The sequence below is a fragment of the Mobula hypostoma genome, chromosome 2, assembly GCF_963921235.1.
Source record: "Mobula hypostoma chromosome 2, sMobHyp1.1, whole genome shotgun sequence".
NCBI classification, from domain to species: Eukaryota; Metazoa; Chordata; class Chondrichthyes; order Myliobatiformes; family Myliobatidae; genus Mobula; species Mobula hypostoma.
In genome coordinates, this window is record NC_086098.1 from 173,913,507 (window position 1) to 173,925,961 (window position 12,455).

Here is a 12,455-nt window from a genome sequence, read left to right on the forward strand (position 1 = left end):
CAGTGGAGAAAGCTTGCTTGCATTTACCCTATCTATACCCCTCAGAATTTTGTATACTGTTCCTCTGTTAGATCTCCTCTCGATCTTCTGCGCTCCAAGGAATAAAGTCCTAACCTATTCGTTCTTTCCTTATAACTCATTTAATTATTACTTTTTCTTTTTATATTTGCATAATTTGTCACTTTTTGCACATTGGTTGTCTGTCTTTGTGTGTAGTTTTTTGTTGATTCTGTTGTGTTCTTTGAATACACCGTGAATGCCCACATGAAGATGAATCTCAGGGTCATATATGTACTTTGATAATAAATTTACTTTGAACTAATCCCACCTTGTCCGAAATGAGGAATTAAAATCCTCTGGACCCCAAAGAGTACTCGCAGAAACCAGGAGCCCTGTCTTACACCAGTCAGCGAGACTGAGCAGCCTACAGTTTTAAAATAATGCTGAGGGAAAGAGGAAACTGATTTGGAATTACTTCAGCAGTTCATTCATTTGTTCTGTGCGTATCGCCGAGGCAGTTTTGCAGACAGCCACAAGGAATGAATCCATCTGAAAATGAGGTTAATATGTTAAAGGAATCAACGTCTAGACTCCAGGGCTGATTGGCCAAGGCTTTATGGAAGGGGGCATGTCTTTAGTGACGTCACTGTGAAGGAGGCTTGAAATGAAATGTATTTGTGACGAGGCAGACGGGGCCATATGAAACTGGTCACTCCAGCTACACACAGAATTCCATCTGGACTCCATCTGCTCAGCATGGGCCAAGCCTCTGATTTTTAAAGGGAAGGAGGAGGAGGGGAAAACAAGAAAGGAGATTTTTTTTTTGGTGGGGGGAAGAGGAGTCTGCTGCTTGGTTCCCAATGGCTCACAGATGTGGGAGTTTGAACACATGCTCAACATATGTAGGGGAGGAAGGAGGAGAGCTGGGAATAAGACTGCTTTGAGGAATGAAACCAGGAGATGAGAAGCGGGTCACCTCTTCCTAGACCTCCAGCAATCCAGAGGAGTATCTTGACATTTTAAGATCTGTCTTTTGGGGACCCAACTGGAGCAAGGTAAGTCTGTGGCACCTGAGGGAGATATATCTCCTTCAGCGTGGAGATGCTTTATCTGGAGAAAAACATTACATAAATCTAGCAGTATTAGCTGCATTCATAAATTATAACAATGGAGTTCTGGAATACTTGTGCATGAGGTGTGCGTATACGTACTGCTGTATTGTGGATCCTAATTAAATCTCTCTCTATATTCTAATCATTTGATGGATGGAAAGGGGTTGTGAAGTGCGCAGGAAAGCTTAATGAGGAATGGATTTCTCTGCTGCTCCCACCCTGACAGAGGAGGGTTCCCAGTGACCGAGCATGGTGGAGAGAGTCTGCCCGGTGTGTGTGTGTGTATGTGTGTGTGTGAAGTAAGCTTCCCCCTGCCTCCCGTTCACCACCCCTGCCCTCACTCTCACCTATTGGCCCCCCCCCCCGTTGCATCCTTGGCTTCAGCCGTCAGTTAGGGGGTCAGAGGTGTTGGTGGTCGCTGGTAGGGAAGGAAAAACTATAAACGTGCCCAAGCATTGGCTGTGAGGCAGTTCTTCAGCCCAGAGAATTTTCAATTTCCCCTTTATTTTAAATTTTTGTATTTTTGTCACCGATGCTTTGATGAGGTGTGGTAGTGTGTGAGGGGGAAGTCGTCCGCTTGAAGTGAGTAAAGGCTCCCTCCGCTTTGGAGCCTCTGCCCTTCTGAAGTTTGGATAAGCCTCGAGCCCTGTGATGCCAGGTCTGTTGCTGGTGCTGCTGATACCAAGGGTTATCTGGGCTGAAGTGGCAGCATTCTTTTGCACTGTGTGATTTTTCTGGTGGTGTCTGGAGTTTAAGCTAGGCCGAGGTCTGTTCCCAGCTCACTCGGGTCGGGCAGGGGACAAGGTGGGGGGTTTACTGCATAGTGCTCTGCAGAAACCCGACTATAATTTTTTTACAATCTTACATAAAATGCTGGAGGAACTCAGCAGGTCAGGCAGCATCTGTGGAGACAAATAAAGAGTTGACATTTTGGGCTGGAACCCTTCATCAGGACTGGAAAGAAATGGGGAAGAAGCCAGAATAAGAAGGTGGGGGAAGGGACAGGAGTTCAAGCCAGCAGTTGATCAGCGAGACCAGTGTGAGGGAAGCCTGGTTCACCCACCACCTTCCAGCTTGTAGTCCTTTCCCCTTCACCCACTTTCTTACTCCCTCAGTTTCTATCATTCACCTACACTCATAGGGCAATTTACAGAGGCCTAATGTGGTGGCCTAATTCTGCTCCTATGTCCTTATGGTCGTACACCTAGTCTCACATTTTGCTGAGTGTCACACATCACAGAAACAGACCCTTTGGCCCATCATATTTTTGATCAGGATCCCAGCATATGCAGTCTCTTGTGTCCCTAGAAACCTGTACTCAACGCAATCCCAGCAATGTGATAATGCCATTTGTTTGTTTATCGATTGATTGAGATACAGCGCAGAACATGTCCTTCCAGCCTGTTGAGCCCCCAGTTTATTCCTGGAGTAATTCATGGAACAATTACACACGGTCATGGGGAGAACATACAAACTCCTTACAGGTAGTGCTGGGAACTGAACCCGAGTCACCTGCACGGTAAGGCATTGTGCTAACCACTACGCTACTGTGCTTTCCCGTCAACTCTCATCGACTTAGCAAGGGCAATTTACAGAGGCCAGTTAACCTACCTCTAGTCTCCCATTTTGCATATGGTCATACAGCATGGGAATGGGCCCTTCAGCCCATTGAATCTGTGCCTGTCACCAGGAACATCTATGGGAAACCCACGTGGGCAGGCGGAGTGCTTGCAAACTCCACCCAGGTATTGAACCCCGCTGGAGCTGGCAGGTAGCAGCTGTCCTGGCTGCCCTCTCTGAGGGCCCGCTGCCTCGCAACTCCAGCAACCTGCGTTCAATCCCCATCTCCATAACCGTCTGTGTGGAGTTTGCAAAATCTTCCCATGACGGTGTGGGATTTCCCCAGGTGGTCTGGATTCCTTCCATTTTCCAAAGACATGCAGGTTGGTAGGTAAGATGGCCATGCAAATTGCCCCTAGTGTGTAGGTGAGTGGGACAGTATCGGGAGGAGTGATGGTACTGTGGAGAAAATGAAATAGGATTAGTGTAACAGTGATGTGAATGGGTGCCTAGTGACTGGCGTTGACTTAATAACTTAAGGGCTTGTTTTCTGAGCTTAACTCGTCATCTCATGTTCTCAATATTTATTGCCTATTTATTTTTATTTTTTCTCAGCTCAAGCTGGTAAAACCTGAGGTACAGGCAGAGCGAACCACACTAATTTATCAATTGCTAGGAACTTTCGGACTGTTCTGGTGGTGTTTAGTACTGCAGCTTTCTGAAGGTTTACATAAATATTACAGTGTAGACCTAATTGTTTAATTCTATCGTGTAGTGACTTTAGGATGATACCAGTTGTAGATATTACTATTGGGACAATGTATATCTAGTTCATGTTCCATAGTCTTTCAATTTCCTCTTTTAATTCAGCACATTTTTGGTGTTTTTCACTTAATGATTTTTGTATGTTATGTGTGTTTAGAATGGCTATATCTATTGTTCTTGTTTATTTATCCTGTATTATTATATCTATTATTATTATTACTTTTTTTTGTTTCTGTAATGGCACAGTTTGTTGTGTTTTGCACATTGGCAGTTTGTCTTGCTATGTGCAATCTTTCATTGATTCTATCGTGATTCTTCGTATTTTCTGTGACTGCCCACAAGAAAACGAATCTCAGGGTTGTATATGGTGGCATATATGTACTATGATAATAAATTTACTTTGAACTTTGTATTATCCTTTGACATCTTGTATTCATGTTTCTACAAACAAAATGGAGGCACAAGAGACTGCAGATGCTGGAATCTGGAGCAAGAAAAATGCGCATCTGAAAGAGCTCAGTGGGTCAGGCAGCGTCTGTGGAAGGGAATGGACAGTCAATGTTTCAAGTCCAGATGAAGGGGGTTGACTCAACAGTGATTGTCTATTTCCCTCCACAGATGTTGCCCGACTCACTGAATTCCTTCAGCTGTTGTTAGTAACTGGAGTTAATGGGCTTCTGAGAGAGAGGGAGAGTAAGATGTAGGGATCCTGGGAAATAATGGGTGTTGGGGGGGGTGAAAGAATGGGTTCGATGGGATTGCTGCCTTAGGATTGGTATAGACAAGTTCTGGTTCAAGTTTATTGTCATTTAACCGTATAGGTGTATACGGCCAAATGGAACAATGTTCCTCCGGACCAAGGTGCACAACACAGTACGGATAACTCTCACACTACACATAAAGTAATATTACCACTAATAAGTGAGCGAACAATAAAACATATTCCAGAAGACCCAGTAGGCTGAAACGCTGCGTGTGTCAGTATATGTACAAAGACGTTGCCAGAAAGCCGAGACCAACAGGTCATGGTGCGCTGCTCCGTAGACAATGCATTCAGCTTCCTGATTGAGTCAGTTGGACTTGGTAATGTGAGAATATGCAAATAATCCCCCCGTGGCCAACAGCATACCTGCTGGAAACGTCCATGTTACATTCATCCTTCCGAGGAGTGCGAACAGCTGATTTGTAGGCGGGTGAGGCTTAATGTCACAAATGAAGAGCCTGACCTTTCCAAGGATGGCAGCCTAAAAGTGTCACAGGGAGGCGGGTGCCTGAAGGAGAGAAACCGTTAGGGCGAGTTCCCAACCTTTTTTAATGCCTGGAACCCATACCACTAACCGAGGGGTCTGTGGACTCCAGGTTGGGAACCCCGGTATCCCACAACACTCCGGCGGCACATTCCCACCATCCTTTGCTCTGGCCAGATTTCCAAACCGGCTCTCCACTCCATGTTGACAAATACAGTACTGTGCAAAAGTCTTGGCCAAACAGGTATATATGTATCTGTCTAAGACTTTTGCAGAGTACTGTAGGGAATTCTTACGTCATTCCTACTCGCACCCAGCCCTCACCTGGACCTACCTATCACCCACAAGCTCTATCACCACCCCTTCCCTCCATCTTTTGGATGCTGTCTGACCCTCTGAGCTGCTGCATTTTGTGTGTTGATCCAGACTTCCAGCATCTGCTGTCTCTTTTGTGTCTGTCATTTGGTTCTCTGACCCTTCTCCAGCATTCATCCAGATCATGCCAAGCTTCCACTTCATCTTCATTCTCTCATTTTCCCCATATCTCAAAAGTCCAAAAGACCATAACACGTAGAAGCAGAATTATGTCATTCGGCCCATCGAGTATGCTTCGCCATTCTATCAGGGCTGATTTATTGTCCCTCTCAACCCCATTCTCCTGCCTTCTCCTCATAACCTTTGACGCCCGGACTAACCAGGAACCTATCAACCTCGGCTTTAAATATACCCAATGACTTGGCCACCACAACCGTCTGTGGCAATGAATTCCACAGATTCACAACCTTCTGGCTAAAGAACTTCCTCCCAATCAAATTCCCCAGATTGACTGACTGACTTGCGGGAGAAATACAACGTAGTAACAGGCTTTTCCGGCCTGTGAGTGTGTGGAATTCATTGCCGCAGATGGCTCTGGAGTCCAGTTCATTGGGTATATTTAAAGTGGAGGTTAATAGGTTCTTAATTAGTAGGGGCATCAAAGGTTACAGGGAGAAGGCAGGAGTATGGAGTTGAGAGGGATAATAAATCAGCCACGATTGAATGGCGGAGTGGACTCAATGGGCCAAATGGCCTAATTCTGCTCCTATGTTCTATGCTCTTGTGGTCTAACAAAGCCAATGTGCGGATTTTAATGTGGGAAAATATTGAAAATACATCTCACCAGCAGATACCAAACAAGATTTGACACAGAGCCAATGAAGGACGGACTTGGCGGGCTAATCGACAGTTTGGTCAAAGGGTCATAAAGAATGTTTAAAAAAGGGACATGGAGAGGTGTTAGGTTGGAAGTTGCAGGAATTTGGATCTGGCAGCGAAGGACATGACAGCCAGTGGTTGAGTGTTGGAAAAGGGGTAGGAGACGGAGTTGTTCAGATGCCTGGGCAGTGGGGTGAGGGTGCAGGAGCAGTACCACCCTTAACTCTGGTGGGAAACAAGATAAGACCACAAGAGCAGAATTAGGCTATTTGGCCCATCGAGTCTGCTCCGCCTTTGCAACATGGTTAAGTTACCTTCCCTCTCAACTCCATTCTCCTGCTTTCTCCCCATAACCTTTGACACCCCGACTAATCAAGAAACTGTCAACCTCTGCATTGAATATACTCAATGAATTGGTCTCCACAGCCACCTGTGGCAATGAATTCACAGATTCACCACCCTCTGGCTAAAGAAATTACTCCTCACCTCTGTTCTAAAGGAACATCCCTCTCTTTTGAGGTTCTGCCCTTTGTTGTAAGGAGGACATGGAAGTTCATGGAAAGATCTTTTAAGAGACTCTCAGATAGGTACATTGGAGCTTGGAAAAATAAGAAGGCTATGAGGTAGATTAATTCTGGGCAGTTTCTAGAGTAGGTTACATGGTCGGCACAACATTGTAGGCCAAAGGGCCTGTAATGTGCTGTAGATTTCTATGTTTTATCTTAATCATGACTCTTCATGTATAAATATGTTAGCAGCCATGGTAGCATAGTGGTTAGCACACACTTTACAGCACTAGTGACCCGGGTTCAGTGAAGAGTTTGTATGTCCTCCCCATGACCGTGTGGGTTTCCTCCAGGTGATCTGGTTTCCTTCCAAATTTCAAAGACCTACGGGTTAATAGATGAATTGGTCACATGGGCCTAATTGTGTGGTGTGGGCTTGTTGGGCCAGAAGGGCCTGTTACTGTCCTGTATCTCTCAAAAGGGGTTCCCAACCCTTGCTTAGTGGGATTGGTCCATGGCATATAAAGAAAGTTGCGAACCCTTGCTCTAAATAATAGAAATAATGTCATGCAAGTGACCTACGTACACAAGAACATAAGCTAAATGCCAGTCCACACCTGATGATTCTATTGTTGAAGCTGATAGAAGGCATTCCATCTCTCTCCCTGGCATTAGGATAGGATTTTACAAGGGCTGAGATAACGAAAAGACACCTGTGAATTCTCACAAGCTAAGCTGATGATGTGCCAAAACATCTGCCTTTTCAGCAGATGTCAAAAATAAAGCAGTGCACTCATTTTACAGAAATAACTGGAGATTTTTTTTGTCAGTTTTGTCTGGTGGTGTCGGGATTCCTCCCTGATATCGTTAATACAGTAGAAAGAGCCTTCTTAAGTTGCTGCTGATGTGGCCTCATCTACACTGGTGGGACCTGCTGTAGATTGGGGGACTGCTTTGTTGAGCACTTCAGTTCCATTCACCAAAAGCAGAATTTCCCAGTGGCCAACCATTTTACTTCCTATCCCCATTCCTGTTCTGACACGTTAGTCCATGGTCTTCTCTTCTGCCACGATGAGACTATTCTCAGGGTGGGGAAGCAACACCTCATATTCTGTCTGGGTAGCCTCCAACTGGATGGCATGAACATTGCTTTCTCCAACTTCCAGCAATATTTTTTCCACTCTCCTTTCCCTCGTCTTTATTTCCTCACTCTGGCCTCTTACCTCTTCTCCTCACCTGCCTGTCACCTCCCCCGGTGTCCCTCCTCTTTTCCTTTCTCCCAAGGTCCACTCTCTTAACCCAATGCCTTTTCCATCTATTTTCCATCTATCGTCTCTCAACTTCTTACTTCATTCCCCCCCTCCCAAAATGTCGACTGTTATTCATTTCCATAGATGCTGCCTGATCTGCTTAGCTCCTCCAGAAATTGTTTGTGTTGCAATTAAGTACAAGAGTTGAGATATTATGAAGTTATAGGACATTGGTGAGGCCTGATTTACAGTATTGTGTGCAGTTCTGGTCACCTACCTACAGGTGAGATATTAATAAGCTTGAAAAAGTGCAGAGGATATTTACAAAGATGTTGCCGGGGCTTGAGGCCCTGAGTTATATGGAAAGGTTGAATAGGTTAGGACTTTATTTCCTGAAGCGTAGGAGAATAACGGAAAAATAGAGGCATACAAATTATGAGGGGTATAGATAGGGTAAAACAAAGCAGGCTATTTCCATTGCGGTTGGGTGAGACTAGAACTAGAGGTCATGTCTTAAAGGTGATAGGTGAAACATTTTAAGGGGAACTTGAGAGGGCTGTTCATTCAGAGAGTGGTAAGGGTGCGGTATAAGCTGCCAGTGGAAGTGGTGGATGTGGCTTCGATTTCAACATTTACGAGAAATTTAGATAGGTACATGGATGGGAGAGGTATGGAAGGCTATGGTCCAGATGTGAGACATTGGAAGTAGGCAGAATTACAGTTTGGCACAGGCTAGATGGGCTGAAGGGCCTGTTTCTGTGTTGGAATGCTCTATGATAAAGTTGAAATCACAGTTTATGAAGCTAGAAGAACTTACTTATTTGTTATGGAACAGGAGGAGGCCATTCAGCCCATCAGATCTGTACCAGCTCCCGGCAGAACAATCCCATCCAATCCTATTCTCTTTATTTACTTGTACCCTGACTAGTGATCTACAGGAGCCATTAACTACCAGCATGCCTTTGGGATGTAGGAGCAAACTGGGTAACCCCACAATCAAAATCATGGTATACATCGTGAAATTTGTTATTTTGCAGCAGCTATACATTGCAATACATAATAATAACTATAACTTACTTAATTTATATATATATATATATAATTTCTTATTGTAAGTAGTGCAAAAAGAGAGCAAAGAATAGTGAGGTAGTATACACGGGTTCATTGTCCATTCAGAAATCTGATGGTGGAGGGGAAGAAGTTGTTCCTAAGATGTTGAGTGTGTATCTTCAGACTACTGTACTTTAACCTTGATGGTAGTAATGAAAAGAGGGCATGTCCTGGGTGATGGGGTTCTTTAATGATCGATGCAGCCTTTTTGAGGCATTGCCTGAAAGGTCATGGGGAGAACAGGCATACTCCATACAGTTAGCACCCAAGGGCAGAATTGAGCCTGGCTCTCTGGACCTGTGAGGCAGTGGCTTTACTCCACTCTGTACTTCAGTGAAGTTGGTGTATGGGAAAATTCTCACCTCATCACCCAGGACTTTTCTTGCTACCTGACTTGGAAGTTTATCAAAGTTCATGCCGTCAAGTTGGAGGCTACCCAGACAAAATATGAGGGTGGAAATAATTCGGAAAATGTGTATCTCAGGTGGTTGATGGTTGTGTTGAGTTGTTCTCCGATCTTGGCAACTTACTTGCGGACATTTTGTCACCATGCGAGGAGATGTTGTCAGTGTGCTGTTGATTATGGTGTGTCTTCCGAATGCTTGGCCTCTGTATACTTCTCATTCAGCTGAATGGAGAATATGAGGTGTTGCTCCTCCAACCCGAGTGTAGCCTCATCACGGCAGTAGAGGAGGCCATGGACTGATATGCCGGAATGGGAAGTAGAATTAAAAGGGCTGGCCTTTGGAAAATCCCACCTTTTTGGAGCGAGTTGTTTTCTGAGGGACAATTGAGTAAATTGGGACCTCTATTCATTGGAGTTTAGAAATGTACACTCAGTCATTATTTTATTTGGATACCTCCTGTACCTAATAAAGTGGCCACTGAGTATTATTTGTGGTCTTCTGCTGCTGTAGCCCATCCACTTAAAGGCTCGACATTCAGAGATGCTCTTCTGCACACCACTGTTATAACACATGGTTGAGTTACTGTTGCCTTCCTGTCAACTTGAACAGTTTGGCTGTTCTCCTCTGACCCTCTCTTTCTAACAAGTTTTTGCCCACAGAACTGCTGCTCACTGGATGTTATTTTGTTTCTCACACCATCCCGTGTAAACTCTAGAGACTGTTGTGTGTGAAAATCCCAGGTGATCAGCGGTTTCTGAGGTACTCAAACCACCCCGCCTGGCACCAACAGTCATTCCGCAGTCAAAGTCACTTAGATCACATTTCCTCCCCATTCTGATTGGTCTGAACAACAACTGAACCTCTTGACCACGTCTGCATGCTCTATGCATTGAGTTGCAGCCACATGATTGGCTAATTAGATATTTGCATTAACGAGCTGGTGTGCAGGTGTACCTAATAAAATGGCCACTGAGTGTAGAGCTTGCATTTCTTAGGAGGCTTGAAAGATTAGATGCTGAGAGCGTGTCTGCTCATCATGGAATGTGGGACAGAGAGGCATAGTTCAAATTAAGGGGAGATGAAGAGGAATTTCCTTCTGAAGGTTGTTACATCGCCCTTTCAGAGCTCCTACAATAGAGAGGTGAGGAGACAGTGCCGTAGAATGCTTTCAAGGCTTGGATAGATTTCTGGATACATTAGAGTCAAGGGTTTACATGGGGAAATTGGAGAACAGATCGGCAGTGATCTTAGTGAATGACATAGCAGCCTCGAGAGGCTGTGTAGTGTACTCCTGTTTCTGTTACTTCTGTTCTCGTCGAGACCAGCGAGAGAGTGGCTGCTGTCGGCAGATCAGGCAGGAAGGCATATGAAGAATATTCAGGCAGCCCCGGTTGTGTGGCTGAGAATATTGTATAATGCGTATTAATTTGATGGTGAAGCGAGGCCATGCTGAATGACAGGACGTCTGCTGCTGCAACACGACAGATTGTGAGTGGGGATGTCCTGTTTTTTGTTCACGGCTTTGAGCTGCTTTTTAGATTCTCAATGCAAAGTGACCCTGGTTACCATCTGTCGCTCGCTCTGAACCCAGGGCCTGCTCAGAAATGTTTTATTTTGTTTTAATTGTCACACATCCCTTGTTGACGCTGTGTGTTTGTGAGGAAGATTCAGCGGTGAGGTGGAGGGGGGGAATGAGGTGGGGGTGGGGGCGTGCAGACAGGAACAAGCGTTCTGGAAGAGCTCGTCTGTGTTTGCAATACTGCCGCACCATTGAACTCAGAAGCATGGTGTGTGGGTGCTGCTTATTTTCAGAAAACATTTTGTTTTTTTGACTTTGCTAATTTGTCATACTTAGAATTTATTCTACTTTTGAATTGGGAATGAAAACCTTTTACCAAGCAGAACTGAGCAGCTCAGGCAGTGTGTCTGTGTGTGCACGCAAAAATGAATACATGTGTGTGCAATTTAATTTGTGTGTACATATACAGACAATATGCAGAAATAATGGGGTATATATGCAGACTAATGAACAAATTTATGCTGATCTTATACGTTTAATATTTCCACTCGTCAGGTTCTATAGCACATAAATTGGTGCCACGGTAGGGTAGCGGTTAGTGCGACGTGATTACAGCTGGCAGCTTTCCAGAGTTTGGGGTTCAATCCCGCTGCCGTCTATAAGCAGTCTCTGTACGTCCACCCCGTGGAATGTGTGGGCTTTCCCCAGGTCCTCTGGTTTCCTCCCACAGTCCAAAGATGTTCCGGGTAGGTCAATTGGCTGTTGTAAATTGTCCTGTGATTAATCAGGATTGTTGTAGGTTGCTGGGGTGGCAAGGCTCGAAGGGCCCTTTAGGCCTACACTGCGCTGTGGGCCCCACCTGTTTGACCATTCACTTGAACCCCTTCTGGCTGCATTAGGACCACATTCTTCCATTTTATTTATTGATTGATTGATACAGCATGGTACCAGGCCCTTCCAGCCCCATTACACCCTTGTGACCAATTATCTACAAATCACTAGCTCTAATCTGTACAATTTTGGACTGTGGGAGGAAACTGGAGCACCCGGAGAAAACCCCGTGGTCGCGGGGAGAACATACAAACTCCTTACAGGCAGTGGTGGGAATTGAACCTTACACACCCCTCCCCACATCTTTCTATTTTGTCGCCTTTTCCCTTTTCTTCCAGTCCTGAAGAAGGGCCTTGGCCCAAAACATCAACTATTCATCTCCATAGATGCTACCTGACCTGCAGAGTTCTTCCAGTATTTTGTGTGTATTGCGCTAGCTTATTTAAGTGTCTTTCTAACTATCTCTTAAACGTTCATTCGTACGTGCCAGGTCGTATGACATGGGTGATCATGGTCTTTCCATCACCATGATTGTTCTTGACAAATTTTTCTTCGAAGTGGTTTGCCATTTCCTTCTTCTGGGCAGTGTCTTTACGAGACGGGTGACCCCAGCCATTAACAATACTCTTCAGAGATTGTCTGCCCGGTGTCAGTGGTCACATAACCAGGATTTGTGATATCCACCACCTGCTCCCATGGCTTCACGTGACCCTGATCAGGGCAGGCTGAACTCGTGCTACACCTTGCCCGAGAGTGATAGTGAGGTCCAGATATCAACCACTCTCTTGTCCCCTTTAAGCTCCTTCTTCTCACCTTAAACCTACGCCATCTTGTTTTAGATATCCCTTCAGTGGGACAAAGATTTTGAGAGTCTATCCAATCCTTGTCTGTCGTAATTCTATGTACCGTCAGATCACCCTCAGCCTCGGTCGCTCCAGAAAAAACAAGACCGGC

General features: G+C 45.1%; 1 protein-coding gene across 7 annotated transcripts in view; it reads left to right on the forward strand.

Annotated features, from left to right (window-relative positions):
• LOC134342682 (protein CBFA2T1-like) overlaps positions 1–12,455 on the forward strand; it is a 198,534-nt gene that overhangs the window by 53,016 nt on the left and 133,063 nt on the right. For 2 of the 7 annotated variants that reach the window (XM_063041097.1, XM_063041096.1), the window contains exon 1: positions 697–1,055. The exons of 4 other annotated variants lie outside the window; for them this stretch is intronic. The gene's annotated coding sequence lies outside the window, so the exon portion shown is untranslated. Of the gene's footprint in view, positions 1–696; positions 1,056–10,506; positions 10,640–12,455 lie in introns of those variants that run through there. One more of the 7 variants, XM_063041099.1, reaches the window with a different exon arrangement.